At 37.2% G+C, this 18,489-nt stretch overlaps 1 protein-coding gene across 21 annotated transcripts in view; it reads left to right on the top strand.

Moving 5' to 3' along the window:
- Positions 1 to 18,489, top strand: part of SORBS2 (sorbin and SH3 domain containing 2) — a 194,750-nt gene that overhangs the window by 56,348 nt on the left and 119,913 nt on the right. For all 21 annotated transcript variants that reach the window (XM_021396833.1, XM_021396835.1, XM_021396832.1 and 18 more), the window contains one exon: positions 10,618 to 10,741. The gene's annotated coding sequence lies outside the window, so the exon portion shown is untranslated. The remainder of the gene's footprint in view (positions 1 to 10,617; positions 10,742 to 18,489) is intronic.

Raw genomic sequence — 18,489 nt, 5'->3', positions numbered from 1 at the left:
GAACTCCTGCAAACTCTAGAAAAAATGTTTGCAAGTCTACACCTACATACTATAGTAAAGTATTAGGGAGATGCCTTCCAGCCTACGGAAATTGTTTTCTTATAAGCAAAGTAAAAATGTTGTGGACTTAAGTTAATCTAGTTGTAAATTTGTTTACTTCCTGTAATATTTAGTGGTGTAATTATCTTAAATAAATTCTATTTAAGGTGTAGATTAGTCATTGTTTAGCTAAAACCGCAAGTGAAAATAAACACATCAGTAGGACTAAGTAAAATCTATGAGCTGTACAACAGCAAATCTGTTATACTGTCTCTATGTGGACGTGTTCTACTTCAAATTCTGACATGCACTCTCTGTATCACAGGAGAAAGAGCAGATGAGTTATTTCCTAGTGAATGAATAAAAAGGCTGTCACCTCAGTTGTTATCTGAAAGGAAACTGCATTTAATAATTGTTTCTATCAATATTAGCTCATCACTGTGTAAAGAAAGGATTGAAGTTGACTTCTCTTTGTAGTAGATGCTTAACATACTAGGTGGAACACACACGATTACAAAAGTAAACTGAAAAACAAATGTATTAACGAATGGTTCTGACCACTCAACCATAATACCAGTAGTTTCCTAATTTCTTATAGGAAGCTCAGCAGAAATGAAAATTTAGAAGGGATTTGAGGAACAAGCAAATAGTAGCTTTATAGATAAACTTGGGAAGTATTCTTGTGGTAAAAGGATACTGTTACAAACGAATGAAAGTGTATGTGGGAAAATCTGTGCAGAAGATGTACAAAGTTGTGATGAGAGCTTTGGGAGTTGCAGGAGGGGACGGACAAAGAATTGAGAAAGCTCTAGACAGGGAAGAGATAGAAGTAAAACTGCTGTGGTGGAAAGGCAAAGAGGTAGCTGTGTGCCTGCTAGTGGAGCTAGCTCCAGAGTAGACATAGCAAAAAAGCCAGAGTAGTCTCTTGGGACATATTTTACATTGATCTTAAAGCAGTATTACTGAAAAGCAGGGCCCTGGATACTGTAGTTAAATTGTGTTATGACAGAGGCCTAAACAACAGCATTCTTGATAAGGGGCAAACAAAAACAACCGTATTGTTCCTGAGATTGAAGGGAAGCAGGTGTGAGGAAAAATGAGCTGGATCCTTAAGTAATTAATGTCATTATTTGCATTCTAGTCAAATTTCTGTCTTACACACAGTATGCCAACACATACCATGGATTTTTCTTCTATTTTAGTCTCTATATGTACATTTAAGTATTTTGATTCTTTTGCAGATATGAAAACAAGATAATACCCTTCTGCCATTGAGTCCTTTGTGTTGCATTTGAACTTGGACACAAATAGTCAAGTCTTCGCTGCTCACACATTAGAACAAAGTATTAGATGTTTCAAATAGATACTTGTATGTCACTATCAAAATGAGATTGTCACTGGATGTCTTCCAGAAGCAAAGGAATAATGTAATTCCGTGAATAGGGGTCAGGTAGCAGGTAATTTGAAGGCAAGTGAAACACATCTTGAGGATGTTGCTGTGGTGCTCAGTTTATCTGACCATTGTAAAAATAAATTAAATGCTTTCCTATTATTTTCCTTATGAGAAGTTTGTTTAATTGTCAGAGGAATCAAATAAGCTTAAATTGTATGTCGGATGGTCCATAGCAGAAGGCAAAGGAATACAAGGAACTAAACTTGTTTTGAACACTAAATTTGTATTAAGTATACTTCTGCTGAAATGTTCAAATGTCCTTACTTGTGATGCTTTTGTGTACAATGCCAATTTAACAACGTCGTTATCTCTGCATTCTCTTTTAAGAGGTAAGATAAAAATCTGGAAAAGCTTAACTATCTGGTGTAAATTCAGTAGAGAAAACTTACCTTTCAACTTTTAGAATTTCTTCTCTATGTGTAAAGTTTTCAAGCCATCTTAGAAACAGAGGATAGCAGAAGGCACTGACTTCATCCTTCAGTTTCAAGTATGATTTTTTCTGATCTCGTCTGATCTTTATGTAAGGACTGGAATTGGGAATTTGTTTTGACCAGGACCAAGCCAATGAAAAATCAAAAACCCTGAGGCAAAAACAGATCATCTGAGCTTTTATAATTAATAAGTGGATGACTTTGAAAAACAGAGGATGTTAAAGTTCTTGGGAAGTAAACAGTTTCTAGGAAGGGAAATCCATGTTTCCGTATGTTTTTTGTTCAAAGAGGAAATTACCTAATAAATGTACAACTTTGTGGAATAACTGCTTTAAATTAACTATTATTTCTAGTTCGCACATACCTAAAGATCTGCCTGAATGTGAGTGATACTTTCATTTCTGCTCTTCAAGTTTTCTTCCATATAACTTCAGCTGCCATGGATTTAGGTTCATGATACGATACAGAGGTGCTGCTTCCTTTAACACAATGTGCAAAGTAAGTGTAGTCATATAATTTTAACTGTCAACTTGTTACAGTTCGAGTGTATTCTCAAGAGTTTTTCTCTGTATTCCTTGTTGGTGCTGGCCATTGTTCTGTCAGTTTGGATCTCCTAAGGTCTTTTCATAAGGTGTGTGCACAGCTTCTCTTGAAAAGCATATGTAGTCCATGTACTTTGCTAGTACTGGCTACCAAAATCTGAGATAGACATAAATCTAAAGTAACAGTTTCTTGCTATTCAACAGCTATATTGTTTAAGAATTTTTCTATGCAGGGAGAATACTTATGGTGAATAACATGATTGCAGTTCTGAATTCTTTATTAATGACTAGCGTTCATTACTAGTCAGTAATGAAAGTGTGCTGAGGGAGGAAAATTAGGAAGTTGCTTCAAAAAAATCGTTTGTATGTCACTCTCAAATACTGTCTTGTCATTGTTGTAGTTGCTACTTACACAAGGGTTTAGCTCTGTTAGTGAAAAATTAGTGGAGGCCTGCAGATAAGTCAGCATTGAGCAATTAGCAATGCAGGTGTAGCATTGTGCATCACCTTATACACATCCAACATGAGCTTGTCTTCGCCCAGCTAGGAGAAGCATGGATATAGCTCAAACAAATGTTTCAAATGAATAGTGTGTTCAACAATTAATGGTACTATAGGGAACACAAATAGCAAATAAAAACTGTAAAAGTGCCCTCATTGTCATGTAGCAGGAGTTGAAGCAGTACATAATAAATGACTGTGTACTTAATGTGCTTCTGTTAACAAGAAGGTAAAACAAACAGAAGATCAACACTGATTTCCTGAGTCATCCTCCTGGTGGGCAAGGGCTAATTTGGTTGTAGAGTATCCACTGGGGATTGTTGGCATTTTGCTAGAACTTCAGCTTTGGAAGCTGAAGAACTTCCTAGAAGCAAAGTCTTCCTTTTGCTCGAAGCTGCCAGCATGAGGAACTGTCACATTTCTAGGGAAATAATTATTTTCAAATAAAGATTTGAACAGGAATTGAACAGTTTTCTGTTTAGGGCCTTCCTGTTAATCATTATATGTCACACAGAAGAGGAGATTAATCAAGGCACTCACCACCAAAAAAAAAAAGCATCATTAAGTAGATTTCTGCTGTTATATCATTCCTCTTCTCTAATACATTTGCAAAATTTATCTCTCAAGAAAGTTACAACTCTCTAATTATTTGGACTGTGTGGAAAGCATCAATTTCAAAAATGTAATTGATTATCAAATTTTTTTAAATAAAAAAAAGCAGTTGGAAGTTCTCTAGGATGTGAGATGTTATTTTCTAGTACAATTCCAAGCCCAGTCACTGTGTGCAGTTAATAAAATGCTGTGCCTTTGATCTTTCAAGACAGTACGAGTGTGCAGCTATGCAGTAACATCCAGCTCTACGTGCCCATTGATGATATTGATGTAACCAATTGCAGGTGTACTTACATGCTGAATGCTTACCTTGTGATGTGTGGATTGGAAGAAAAACACAAGGAAGCTGCTGTCTGCATCTCTCTGATACTGACAATTTGGTATATGCTAAAGCCTACTCTTGGGGTTGTTTTTAATTTCATAGTGCCTTGAGGGCATGGTGTTTCTAGCTAAGATGTACAGATCATTTCTAACTTACTAGAAGTCTAAGAGTGACAAATAGCTTTATTGTGATCAGAGAGCAACAGAAAAACATTTAAATACTTTAGCCTGACCACAAAACCAGCTTTGTGGTCATGGGTTGGGGGGCCATGCCACCTTTAAAGAAAGCGGTGATTCAGCTGTACTCTTGAATAAGACGATTCCTGATGATATAAGAGATTTTGAACTGCAAAAGTTCAAAAATGCAAGACTCAGTCTGACTGCATTTTCTTTAAGTCCTGTTTATCATTTTGGCACTCAAATTTGCTGTGAAGTCAGTGTGGCATGAAATGTGAAGATGCTGGCACTGGGTAGCGCTGGGCCTGCTTTTTCTTAATGAGCATGTTTGGAATTTGAACTTGATTCTACTACATCACCTGAACAGCAGATCATTTCAGACATAAATTACAGCAACATTTCAGGCTTAAATTACAGTAAGGGAGACCACTTAGTGCTAGGAAAAAATTAATGCTAAAGATAACTAAGCAGTGGAGTGTCTATAGAAGTTGAGATATCTTTCTTGTTGAATGCCTTCTGAACCAGTTGAATTGTGTCTGTCAGGAATGATATGCATACTGTTAATTTTGCTGTTGTGAAGCAGGTGGACAAAATGACCTAAAGATCCCTCTTTAAGCCTTTCATGGTATGAGGGATTATAGGAGAATTGACTCAAATTTTGTCTGCTGCTTTGGATACTGCCCAATGTCAGAATGGTTTGTAACTTCTTGCAAGCTGCTATGGCCTGCTTTGCATAAGCCAGATCTATTTTCACACCCTTTGTGAATAACCAGCCTGTCACTGAAATTCTATCAAAAAGTCACTTCATAATCAATCTATAGAAACAGCTCTGGCAAAGGCATAAGAATATGTAGTCTGAGGAAAAAGCATGTTGTCACAAGGTGAGTTCAAGTTTTCTTCAAGTTCTGCCAGAGCATGGAACAGATTAAGCAAAAGCATACCGAAGTTCTAGGAACTGCAGTATTTGTCCTCTGGCCTTGGTGCCCTCAATCATGGCATACCTAGCCAGCTCCCTGGTCAGCTGCAGGTGTGTAGTGGAGCCCACCTCCCAGAAAAGCATGGACAAGCATGCATGTGCTTGCTACCATTTCCAGTGGTCCATTTAATAATGTCATTGCCAAAGGAGGTCATGATATCAGTGGTCTATATAAAGATACCAGTATAGGGATAGATCTGCTTCAGGCCATTGTACTGGTGGTTGCAGTGATTCTTCCTTCTACTATTCTTAAACTGCTCGTAGTTCTCATTTGAGGTTTTCATAACAGCATTCCTGGAGTCCTTGTAAGCAGGAGATCGCTTGGTGAACTCAGGCAATTTGGCAGCACCTTTTCTCACCAGTAAACAACCTGAAGATGAGCAAAGGTGGAGACAGGGTCGGTCCAAGTGGCTTCAGTCTAGTGGTGGCGTACACCTGGGCTCCTGGAATAACTATCTGCTTTGCAGCCCTAGGGATCAATAACTGTCACGACTCTGTAAAAATTGAGCAGCAGTCTGAGAGTTGGATGTGAAGCAATTGTACGTCAGTGAGCTTTGACTGACTTCAGTCATTTTTATGTCAATATGTTTAAATCAGAAGTAAGAAACCTAAATGTAAATGTTGAGTCTTGCTGAAAATGAGATATTGCTTTTGAACACAGACACTTGAAAATACCAATAAGAAAAATTATCAAGCTTCTGCCAGTGTTAGTTTGTGTTCTAAAACACTGAAGTGTAATCTACCTGTAGCCAGAAGCCTTTAAAGCTTTGCACAACTACTTTTATTTTTAGGTCTTTGCACACATGCTTATGTGTTTGCAATTAAGTGGATTGTAGTAGCACAGTAGATATACTGACTAAAGGAACAGTTAAGTAAAGATGGCTCTCACCACTGCTTTTCAAATCTGTTGTTTGACTTCTAGTGTGAGGTTTTGTGCTCAGCTCATTTGACAAGTAAAATTCCCTTCTCCCTGGGATTCAGACCCTGAAAACTTCAGTTGTAATAGGCCTGCTTTCCTCTACTCTCTATGCGATGAGTAGCAGAAAATGTTAAAATTGCTTGGTTGGTAAAACTTGGACCATTTGTAATGTAGGTCTCTTATTTTCTTTCTTTACAAAATTGACAGCTTAGCAAGTTTTCTGAACACCACTGTGTTAATTATTGAGAAGCCTAAATTCCTTGGTGGATTTAGTCACGGTAATTGAAACAGAAACTTAATTCAGAATGTGGATGTGTAAAGCTGGCCTGGCTGTTTAAGAAAGAACAAAATGGCATTAGACCTCGTGATGTTCTGTATCATAAAGCTTTGTGAAAGAAAAGGAGGGAATTTGATCTTGCCTATCTTTCATGAATTTCTACTGCTTTTCCTCGACCAGCTACCTTAAGACTGAGAGAGGCAGTCATGCACAGGAGCAGGCATGACCTCATAGTGATGGCATTGCTTCACTGAGAAGGGGTCATGTTCTTGTCCATGGGTGTTAATGTTTCAACATTACTGGAGGAGAGAGTGTCATTCAAACTTTGCTTTCTCCCAGATGAATTATCTTTAAGCTAAATAGTCTGGTTCTTGCACTTGATATAGGTAAGTTGTTGGTTGTTTGTTTTTTTAATAACATTGGATTTGGACTCAAAAAATTAATGTGAGCATTTGGTAGAACAAACCCAGTCATTTGAGTTTAAAAGTTGCAATGAGTTTTTCAGGTGTAAAGCCCTTGCTCATCTATGTATCTGAGTTTTAGGCTTTATAGCTAAACTACTACCTTCCCCTCAAAAATACCCCACAAATTTAAACAGTAGCTGAACATGTTTCAGTAGAAAATGATTCTGAAAGACAAATGACCTTGTACAAGGTTCTTGAAACAATGTACTAGCAGTGTATACTGGGAGCACGATAAACAATAGGCTTCTGTTCTTTATTTCCTGAAAAAGGCCTTTTCATTTTTATTTCCTCATATGTTTTTAGCTGTTTACTCATGGAACAGGGGAAGTTAGTTTTACTAATGAAATAATGCTCTTAGCAGGCATGTCATTCTTTAGGTCTAGTTTAACAGCAGTAGCTGCAGTCACAGTAGTACTTGTTACCTCATTAGGAAAGCAGTAATATGGTATGGAAACTGACATAAGAATTACAATGACCAAGAAGAGGCTCTATATCTTTGGATAATGTGCTTTTAATAATTTATTTGAAATGAGTGTGATTTTGTTTTGCTTGTATCTCCTTATATTACAGTATATTTGTTTGCAGTTAAAGATATTTTAATTTTTAAAGGATTCTATATTCTAGAGTACAATATTAAATGCTGAAATAGTGCAGCCATTTTGGTAATGAACATAGTTTTTGTTTTGGGATCTTAGATATCAAAAACTAAATGTGGGAACATAAATGAAACTCAGTCTGGTTTTTCAAAGGTACCTGGAAGATGTGGTACTGGCTCTTTCCAGCTTCTCTTCAAAGAACAGGTTAATTGTCCAGAGATTTATTGTCTTGATAAGTATAGAATCATTAACATTGGAAAAGACCTCTAAAATCAGTAAATCCAACCATCAGCCTGACACCGCCGTGTATATAGTTGTTTTTCATTTCAGTAAATTAGTGTACTATGTATCCAAGAACTGTAAAGTATTACACACATTCATAGATGCTGAATCTGTATAAAATCCTTTGGCATCTTCAGAAATATGCTAGGTGACAATTTGTGGATTTATGAGAGTTCTCGGATATACCCAGATTCCTGAAATGCCAACTTTAAGATGTGTAACAAACTCAATTTAGTGTAATAGCAGAATTCCTAACTTACAGAACACCTTTCACCGAAATGTCGCTAGGGGCTTCAGTCTTATATAATCTTTTCTTATCTTATAGTCATCTATGTGTATCTATGGCATCTATGTGTAATTAGATATACCATCCTGAACAAGAGAATGGCCATAGTGATTCAAAGCTCCATTGCTTCTTAGTAGTGAAGGCTACTGAAAGTACATCTGTGATGCGTGAAAATAGGTTCATTCTTATTTGTAAGATCCTTCAAGATCATGTGTGTCTAAGACATTTTCAGGACTAGCTGAAGTCCGAAAGAAAGCACGTGGTTGATATGCTTATTTCTGCTTGCTTTTAGCTATGAAGAGTTGTTCTGGTGAAGCAATGTGAGTTTTATCTGTCACAATTGCTAATAAACATAGAGAACATTCTTCCTGTAACAGAAAAAGTTCCCAAAAGTTAAATGGTAGTTTTTGACTGTCTTACCTTACCTATGTTGTCTGAAACTTCAAAGTAATTAGCAGGTAGAACAGAAATGTTTAATGTTTTCTTAGCCTCTGTCTTTCAACATTCATGATAGGCTCTAACGCCCCTGGAGCCCTGAGCTGGAGGACTATGACTGTGGTAGTGATAAACTCCCAACCAACACAAAACTCATGTGGGATTTGCTGCTCCACCTAAATGCATATAAGTCCATGCGGCCCAATGGGATTCATCCCAAGGTACTTGGAGAGCTGGTTGATGTCATTGTGAGGCCTCTCTCAATTAATTTACAGCAGTCATGGGAATCAGGAGAGGTCCCAGTTGCCAGCGTTGCCAGACTGGAAGCTGGCAAATGTTGCCCCAGTTTTCAAGATGGGCAAGAAGGAAGACGCTGGTAATTACAGGCCTGTCAGTCTCACTTCGGTGCCTGGTGATTGGAGATTATTCTGGGAGTTACTGAAACAGCTGAAGCACAGTGCAGTCATTGGTTGCAGCAAGCTTAGGTGTGTAAGGGAATAGTCCTGTTTAACAAACCTAATTTCCTTTTATGACAAGGTCGCTAAGGTCACTCACCTAGTTGACCAGGGAAAACCAGGTGACGTATTCTTTTGGGATTTCAGTAAAGTTTTCAGTACTGTTTCTCACTTTATCCTTCTGGGCAAAATGTCCAGCATGCAGCTAGACAAATATGTAATGCAGTAGGTGAACAACGGGCTGATGCATAGGGCTCAAATGATTACAGTGAATGGGGTTACATCAGGCTGGAGGGCAGTCACTAGTGCGATTCTGCAGGGCTCCATTCTGAGACCAGTTCTCTTCAGAGTTTTCATCAATGACTTGGAAGCAGAAGTTAGTAAGTTAGTTAGTGGACAACTTGAAACTGGGAGGACCTGTTGTCTCCCTTGAGGGTAGAGAGGATCTGCAGAGAGATCTTGACAAATTAGGGAGCTAAGCAGCCTCCATGTGCATAAAAATTTAACAAGAGCAAGTGCTGGATTCTGCATTTGCGATGAGGCAACCCTGGATATATGTACAGACTGGGAGATGACAGGCTGGAGAGTAGTCCCCACAGAAAGGGATCTGGTGGTTCTGACTAACAAGTTGATTCTAAGTCAGCATTGTGCCCTGGCAGTCAAATGGGCCAACCGTATCCTGAAGTACAACACACCCAGCACTGCCAGCAGAGCATGGGAAGGGATTGTCTCACTCTGCTCTGCACTATGCAGCCTTGCCTCGAGCTTTATGTGTGGTTTGGGGCACCACAATATGTGAAGGACATAAAACTGTTGAAGAGTTTCCAAAGGAGGGCTGCGAAAATGGTGAAGGGTCTGGAGAGCAAGATGTGTATGTATGATGAACAGCAGCTGAGGTCCATTGGCTTTTTCAGCCCAGAGAAGAGGAGGCTGAGGGGAGGGTCAGGCTGGGTGTTAGGAAAAGGTTCTTCACCAGAGGGTGGTCAGGCACTGGAACAGGCTAGGCTCCCTACGGCAGTGGTCACAGCCCCAAGCTGCCAGAGTTCAGAAAGTGTTTGGACAACACTCAGACATAGGGTTTGAATTTTGGGTGGTCCTGTGTGGAGCCAGGAGTTGGACTCAGTGATCCTTGTGAGTTTCTTCCTTGTGTATTCTCTGATTTTTAATCTCTTTGTGGTCTTTTATATTAATTTCCCAGTATTTTTGCACAATGCGAATTTAAGCTGGTTGTTTGGGGGTGCAGCAGAAGGGGACAGGAAGATCTTTGTTATGTCACTGAATGGCATGTGGAGTGCCAACAGCTTCAGGTCACTAAGCTTTCAAATAGTACTGGTGCTGAAACTGGAAATTTAAGCTGAAAACTAGAAACAAACTTCTGGCTTCAATCTTAGTAAACTTTTTTTCCTCAGATGTTTATGCTAGACAGATATAGTACACTTAAATACAAATAGAAGTGCATTCTTCTCAGATGAACCTTTGTATAAGGAAGGCAAAGCAACTTTAGGACTGACTAAACTCAAGATATACATTTTAACATTAAAACAAATGCATAGTGATTCATTTCCTTAGGTAATAGTCTTCAAGGCTCCAAGTCTGTTTGTAACAGTATTTTTCTTTATCATCCACAGTGCTTGTTCCCTACCCTTTCTGTTTCTTTAAATAAAATTTGGACAACGAACAAAGGTTTTTGCCATGAATTTCCTAATTTTTTTTAGCTTGGGTCGGTAGGCTGGTTCTTCTGTATTGCATTTTCATTTTGATTGTAGGCAAGCCCATTGCTGCTGAAAATAGCTCAAATGTGCTTTGAACAGAAACAGTCAGCAGCTTAGCTTCTTTCTCTTTCTCTTGCAGACTCTTGCATGTGAGTTTAATTTCTTGAGAGAAACCTTCATAAAGGGCTAAACAAACAAGATCTACACATACAGAAAGTCCTTACTTCCTCTGCACTTGAGACGCAACTAAACTTGTCTGTCTGGTAAGTCATATTTTTCTAAAGGATTTGTCCTTCTTCCTGTCCTTATGACTTGCATTCTTGAGTTTCTGATTAGTGTTCATAGAAAATCAGCTTCTGTTTGTTAATAGTTCTGCATACAGTATGTATAGAAGTATGAAGACCTCTATAAAGGCATTACTGTGCTGCTTTTGCAAACTTGAAAATACTACCTTATGATTCAGTAGGATGCTTTGGGATAAGAGAATTTGTAATTTTTATTGATCTAGATCATTCTCAATTTGTCATAATGAAATCATTTAGTGATTTAAAGCAGAATGGTGATTGTTTCTTTCTTGAAATTATTTACCTGTTTGGATGTTCTGTACTTAGTGAATTAACTTGAGGATTTTTTATTACAGAGCATATTGCTTTGTGTTAAGTCAGAGTTTGGAAATGAACTTTGCTAGCACTTCATTCATGACTCATTGCTTGCAGGTTAAAATTGTGTAGATAGAATAGGTTCATGTTATTAATGCAACAATGTATTTTTCTTGGTAGTATGCACCTATGTCATAGGATGGCAAACATACTTGTCAGTCATTTATTTGATAATGTAATTCTGTAACTGTCCCGTTCATGATGTTTTTTTGGGTTACAGAGTTTCTTTGTTTTTTAACTCTACTGCTTGAAAACTTTTTTTCTTGGATTACGGGGTATTAACTGAGCACAATCCAAACAAAACAGAGTTGGTTTTGTAATTTATCCTCTGTTTTCACTCTTCATAGTGATTCAAATGAAGAAAATTTCTGAAGTGCAAAAGTTTGTGTTTTTTTTTTTTTTTTTTTTTTTTTCTTCAGTGCTATGGCTTTAAGCAGTTGCCTGGCATAAATGGCAGCCTATGTATACCCAGTCCATCTGATCACAAACACTGGCCCTTTGGTTTACCACAATTACTATGTACTTGGATATTGCATGTCCTAGTTCTGCATAGTTCATTTTTCAGTCTTTGCTCTTGCTCTAAAGTTAGTTTATTTCAAAAACATGCTGAAAAGTAGTTCTACATTTAATGTAAACCACCAATTCTGCATTTTATTTTCATAGGAATAGAAGAAAGTAGATCAGAGTTCTTACATAAAATTTGTTTGGGGATTTTCTGCTTTATTTATATTTTAATTAAATTCATGATTTTGGACAAAAAGAAGTTCTGAAGTCTACATATACATTTCATATTGCTTTTTTTTTTTTTAGTGTGTGAAGTATGAGTTTTCTTTAATAGCTCTTCAAAAATAGTAAAAACGAATCTGGTTGAGATCATTGCAGGAATGTTTTATTCTGGTATGAGAATCCTGGACTAAGTTCTGCTTGATCTTCCTTAGAGTAGCAGGTATTGATGTTGTATCCATCTGAAACCATAGGTCTTTTGGTACCAGTCTCATTTTCTGCTTCAGATGAGACACTCTTTCTCCTTTTCTGTCTCATTTTTAATTAACTCATATTCCTTTTGCTTTAAGATTTTTTTCTGGTCCTGTCTTACTGTCGTGCATAAAGCTACTTCCCTAGTCCTGCAGATCTATCACCCTGTCCTTTTATTTCCGAAGTTCTTTTGACCATCCAAGTATTCTAGTGAATACTTCACTTACATTGATGCTTTTCCTGTAAAAATAGTTTTTAGTCTGTGACTTATTCAGAAGAATCTGAAGCTTCCAGAAAAACTTGAGACCCTTCAGAGGCCCTAATAATGTAGTTATCAATTGAGTGGATGTGTATAAGGGAAGCAGTGTAAAAATTTGAGACCAAGACATAGTTGAAAGAGAAATCAGGCTGCATAATAGACAAAATATTTAACAAATACTTTCAATCAAAGCCAGCACTTGAATTGTGTAAAGTAAGGATCCAGGATGTCTTATGAATGGTCACTTTTTCCTTCACATTACTTTAAAGTTGCAATATAAGACCATGTTTTTGTTTGGCATTTAACTTTTGACTGAGTAACAGGACTGACAGACAGGAACTTTTATTTGGCATACTGGCACAACTCAAATTTTAACTGAGTGAACTTGGCACTAGATTCAACTAAAGGGAGAGGAAATCTCAAGAGAGCAATGGAATTTCTTTCTTTGCATAAGTATACCTCTGCATTCATGGGGAACAAACAGTAACATTTTGTGCAGGTTTCTGCTTTTGACAGTGTGTCTTTGTTCACTTCCCAAAGGTGGTGCCAAATACACTGGGAAAAAAAATAAAATGAAAAATGCAAATACAAGAATTTATTTAATTATATGGTCCAAATGAACACTTTAGGTCTGGAACTGCCTAGCACTGTTATTGGTAGTTCTTTGTGTATGAAGAATAAAGACTCACTTTGAACAATTTACATTACGTAAATAAATATGCTCTGTCCTTACTGTTTTTGTAAGTTTAAATAGAGGAGTGGGAGGCAAGTGCATTTATAAGCTTTTTATGATAGACTTATTTGATCAAAGAGAATCTCAGAAAGTGTTTCCTTCTTGTCCATATAAAAGTTTCTCAACCAATGTACAGTTTTACTTGAGCTGTTATTTCAAGAAATGGTGCTGATAAAGATCTTAGATTAATATACTGCTTATTCACAATGTGTCAATGTTGCTTTCACAAAGTGGTGTAAGTTCAATTCTTTTATTAATGGCAACTGGATTTTATGGTATCCAATCTGCCCAGTTTCTGATCTGTGAGCAGAATGTCAAAGGGGTGCAAGTTCAAACTGTGTGGATTTCATATGGGCAATACTGGAGAAGATAAAAGTGTTTTTGAAAACTGGAGAGCAAAATCTGATGATAAAGAAAATTAATCTGAATGATAGGCCACCTTGCAAATGCTTCCTTATATTTGTCTCGGATTGGGAGTGTATGAATTTGGAAGCACCTGAGAGAAAATGTGTGCTTGTGTGAGACCCAGCACTTGTTTCTGCACTGGACTTATGTGGCCTTGTATTGTTCTGAGATAGCAATAGACAGCTCTGGAAAAGATTCATTATGTCATTCTGAACCTTGCTAGTTGCTAGAGAGGAGTGTGATTTCGATGGTATCCTGGCACACTGGTTGTCTCAGACAACAACAGACCAACCAACCAACCGACAAAAAACAAACAGTGGCAATGCCTCTGATAGACCCAAGTGTGCTAGGATCCAGCAGGATTCCCAGTTTCTTACAATAGCCTGTGCTTATCACTAATCTGTGGTTTGAGGAAGAGGATAAAATAAATCACTTACACATAATTAAGTATAGTAGTAATCATCTTGTGACAGAGTTACTAATTTTTAACCATGGTGTCAAAGCATTTAGTTGCTTAACCTTTCTTAAAGAAGTTCTCTTTTGAGATGAGCATTTTTCAGATTCAACCTCAATACTATTCATTTTTCATCTTAAAAAAAAAAAAAAAAAAGTAAAGGTTGCCAGTGAGAATCAGGGTTTTTTTTTGTTTTGTTTTTTGTTTTTTTTGCATTTAAACCAAACAGAAGTAGTTTAATTTTCAGTTCTGCCTTCAGCTTTCAACTTTATTTGACTTTGTACTTAAACAGTATTGATTGGTAATAATGAAGTAATATGGTACATAGTAAGGAATATCACTGTTTAGCCACCTATGTGCTTGTACTACAAAGATAAATGTGCTTATACACTGCCTCTTTCTAAGTAGGCACATAACCATACATCTAATAAGTATGCTTTAATCTCACATAAGACATTGCCTGCTTATGTTTGTGTGTAAGACTGCATTTGTCTCTGTATATTAGTGGCTTAAGAATTAGTATGTTTCATTAGTGGCTTACTTTCCTAAATGATTAATGATGTTTAGAAGGCTATGTCTTCTTTAATACTGGAGGCAACTTGAGCACTTAGGCTTCCTCGACTCTTGAGATTGCTAATTACTTGTTCCACAGAAAGGTTTTTTTCTTCCCTATTAAAAATCATTTAGAAAAATTGCTTCATTTAAAAACACAACTGGATAGGTTGTTGGTTTTTGTTTTAAAGGGAGCTCTTAACGTGTATATATCTCTTCCCTAGTCTGTGCCAAAATAAACCACCCAGCTAGGTGACAAATGTTTTAGTGGCTCTATCCTTGTGAAGCTGAAAGCATCATCTATGAGTTACTGTATACAAGAAGTCTCTGTTTTAGAAGTGCTCCATGAGGATGCATCCTGCATAGGATTCCCTCACTTGTGTGATTCTACTTAATAGATCTAAGAGAGCTGAGAGTGAAGTGCTACAAGATGCAGCTGGACTCACTATATGTGACCCTAAATCTCTATAAGTTATTTGGATCTTGTGAAGAGCAGCAGATCTCTTCTCTGCAGGCTGGAGAGTTAAAAATCAAAGTAGAAGAGAGAACAGCAGAGATAATAGGCTTCCTACCTTATCCTATCTTATTTACTTCCCTGGGAAGAAAGAAAGCAGAAGAGGCAAGAAAAGGACAAGCTGTTATCCATGTGAAGGGACTGTGCCTAGTCTTTCAGTGCTGTTTAGTTCCCATCAATAGACTTATTTCTTTCTGTGTTTTTTATAGCCTTCAATATATAGAATTTAATGTGTAGAAACTTTCTACAATGTTTGTTAACCAAATAAAGGCAGTAGGAACTTGCTGTCAGAGGCCATTGGATCTCTAAATGGTGTAAAGTTACTTTTTGGTTTCTACATCCTGTTTGGGCCCTGCACTGAATAAAGCTTTCCAGTGTTTAAGGGGAAGGCTGATGGTTGATTTTTGAAAAATTACAGCTCTGACCCAAAGTAAGAATTTAAAACAGAGAATAAAACTTTAAACTTTGTTAAAAATGAGGAGATGTAGTGAGTATTTTATACTTAGAATTATTATGGTTTAGAGTCTGGGAACATTCTAACATACTTAAAGACTGCTTCTGCCTTTGTGAAAAACAGTGGTTAAAACTGGCCTTAGCATTCTGGAAGCAGAATTAAGCTAATACTGAATGTTTTTGAAAAACCTTTCTTAAAATATTAAAAACAAAAATAACTGTAGCCTAGAAGCCTTCTTGCAATGTAGGAACGGAATGTTTAAAGCTAGATTGTCACTTCATACTGGCATCTCTTGGAGTAGCTAACAGTGATAGATTCACATGGAATATTTTACTGTAATGGCTTTGCAGGAAATGAAAGATTATTAAAATTGAAGGAGTGTAGCCTTTGATCTACTGTTTGAATTGAAATCCAGATTTATCATCTCAAGGCTGATGCTTCTGAAAACATACCATCAGCAGAGGCCCATTTGAGAGAGGAGGACAGAAAAAAAAAACTTGGAAAATCTCAAAAACGTAACTAGATGAACCCTTCAAGAGAGTATAAATGTGCTGCAAACATGTGGTGCTGAGTTGCTTCCAACTCTACCACTTGATACTCCATGCAGCTTGTGTATGCTAGTGGCAAAGGTTGCTATGCACTGCCCTCCAGCTTTGAACTGAACTTCCTTCCTTTATGTAAATAGAATAAACACAAATCCAGTGACTTGGAAATAATTTTGTGATTTATCGCTTTGTAGCGGCTGACTGCATGGTGGTTTTATAACAAAACAGTTAAGTGACAGGCGGCAGATCAGCATGGTGTTGATCTGTCATCCTGTGATCTTGGAAGTCTCATCCAAATGATATCCAATGTCTAGGTTTCTGTACTGAGCTGTGCCAAATATTTCCCTATAAAACCAAATGATCGATCAAGAAACATTTGTGTCTGTGCAGATATGTATTAAAATGCATGTAGTAGTAATAAGGAATGGCTAGAGCAGCTGAAATGAACCCAGAACAGACTTCTAACCAGAATCTGAACAAATCCTGTGCCAAAATACAGCTTTAATTTTTAAAGTTTATAGTTAGCGATAGTATATGCTTAGTCAGAAATTTTATTAGAGTTCCGCTATTTCTAGTGGAAATCTTGACTCCTTGGAGTAAATCCTTTACAGGCCAACAAACAACGGTGTAAGCTGGAAATACATTTGAGTCAGCTGGTTGAACTATTATTACAAAATATTTATTCATAGAATAATACCTATCTGGCAATTAATCTGAAAGACCAGAATGGACCTGGATAAAGGTTGTTCTTTTTTCTAATGCTATTGAACTGTCTCTAACAGCTGCCACTATGGATTTATAGAATATTCTTGAGTATTCAGTGTTAGAAATATCTACCTGTCTGGTCAGTTATTTTAAAATTACTTCCCTGTTTTGTATGAACTCAAATTATTATCTTTATGCTTTTGCATTAATTGCTAGATTTAGATTGAGAGTGCTCAGAAACTGATTGGAAAAGTCTAAATTTGTTTTTCTTTTGAGGTTTCTGGGTTTACTTTTTCTGTTCCTGTAGTCAAAGATGTACTTCCCTTGATCACATGCTCCTCACCGAAGAGAAAGGAAGCAGGTTTTAAAATAAGCATGGTTTTCTGCAAAGACTGCATCTTTATATGACAGTAGTAATATTGGAAACTTATAAACCTGGATTCTCCATAAGTAGTTGTCAACGTTTTATGGGCGTTTGGCCCGGTTCCGTGACGAAGGGGACGGGGGATCCACGGGCCCACGCCCCGGGAAAAGGGAAAAGGGAAAAAGGGTAAGGAGATGGCCCTGAGAGCAAAGAACAGCGGCAACAATCTGAGGAGAAACAAACTAATTTACTAAATAAAATATCGGAATGCCAAACACCAAACTATAATACAATATAATTACAATTTAAGCTGATAAATCCAATACAGAGAATGTCCCAAAATCAAGGTTGGCCTTACTCTACTACCGACGATAAGACGGCTGGAGAGTGAGGTGCTGCCAAGATGAGAGACAGCGGAAAAAGGGACGAGGTCTCGTGATCTGCAAGTTTTTATACTGCGAGCTTTTATCTTTTCCCTCTGGCTGGAAATGGTAACAGAAGAGAAAAGTACCGTGGGGACTGTAGTAGTCCTTCTCTTCTGAGAACCAGGTATATCCACTACATGATGTTATGATGTGGAATACCAATAACCGAAAATCACAAAACCATGACAGTAGTATCTCTGATTCTGACACAGTAGGCACTGAAAGATATTTTGTTTCCTTGTACTCATTGCTCTTTTACTCAGTTTTTAATTTCCTCCCCCTTTCAGTTTGACTCTTGCTCTTATGCATCCGTTCAAATCACATAGAAGTTGTTATACCCAAGTGAGTTATCGTGCACAGTAATGATAGGCTGTGTTCCACAGTGAACAGAAAAGGAAATCTTAACAGAATTACAACACAACACCCTGCATGAAGTGTATGCACCTTATCTATTCATTGACTTTTTGGACAATCTTCCTGTGTGTAAATCTTCCCTTTTTCATTTTCCTTGGTAACTACAGTATCTCAGGCAGGCATCTGTAATATATAGCTCTTTATTGCTATCACTATGTAATTTCACAATTGCTGAATACTTTTCATGTTCCATTGCGTGTTACACATAGTAGTACTGAACAGCTGTAAATTGCTTTCTAATTCCTTTCTGAAAAGTCACAGCAGTAGCAGTGTTTCTCAAGTGAGGAAAAAAATGATTACATGGATTAAAATTTCATTAAGTTGTGTAATGAGCAGTAATGATTGTATCTACTACATGAACTGAGTCAATGGAAATGTATTGATTCTGGCATAGCTGTTCAAATGATACAGAAATTTCCATATCTCCTATATGAAACAGAAATTGTTATTGCAAATTCATAGTAATATACAAATATCCCTCACTGCTATAAATGTGAGGAACAAAGAAAATTGTTATGCACTGCTTGAACAGAACCAAGCAAGTGGTGGTGGC

This window comes from Numida meleagris, chromosome 4 (genome assembly GCF_002078875.1).
Source record: "Numida meleagris isolate 19003 breed g44 Domestic line chromosome 4, NumMel1.0, whole genome shotgun sequence".
NCBI classification, from domain to species: Eukaryota; Metazoa; Chordata; class Aves; order Galliformes; family Numididae; genus Numida; species Numida meleagris.
The sequence above is the reverse complement of the archived record's forward strand: the minus strand, read 5'-3'. Positions and strand labels throughout refer to the sequence as shown.